This window comes from Geospiza fortis, unplaced genomic scaffold (assembly GCF_000277835.1).
Source record: "Geospiza fortis unplaced genomic scaffold, GeoFor_1.0 scaffold188, whole genome shotgun sequence".
Lineage (NCBI taxonomy): Eukaryota > Metazoa > Chordata > Aves > Passeriformes > Thraupidae > Geospiza > Geospiza fortis.
Window position 1 is genome coordinate 4,433,858 of NW_005054337.1, and position 365 is coordinate 4,434,222.

Sequence of the window (365 nt, forward strand, 5' to 3'; positions counted from 1 at the left end):
GGAGGCACCAGGGAGAGACCCCCCTGCCTCTGGCACAGCCGACAATGAAACCCCCCTGGAATTAAAGGGCAGGGGAGGAAGTGTGGTGGCTCCCAGCGCACCCCAGCAGCATCACGGGGAGCTGTGGGACAGCAGCCAGACTGCAAAAAACACCCACTGCCAGGAGCTATGCTGTGTATATGTCTAATAAATTCATGTCTAATAAATACAGCATTTCCACACGCAGCAGGCTGCAGGGATGCTCAGCACCACCAGCATTCAGCCAGGGCAGCCTGGCTGATGCCCAGTGTGATTCTGCCCTGCTGCCGTGCTTTTCACAGCTGACAATGCTGGGATGGGGGGCTCAGCATCGCTCCCCATCCCTT

At 57.8% G+C, this 365-nt stretch overlaps 1 protein-coding gene across 2 annotated transcripts in view; it reads right to left on the reverse strand.

Moving 5' to 3' along the window:
- Positions 1–365, reverse strand: part of SRC (SRC proto-oncogene, non-receptor tyrosine kinase) — a 16,017-nt gene that overhangs the window by 14,800 nt on the left and 852 nt on the right. The gene's annotated exons all lie outside the window — the stretch shown is intronic.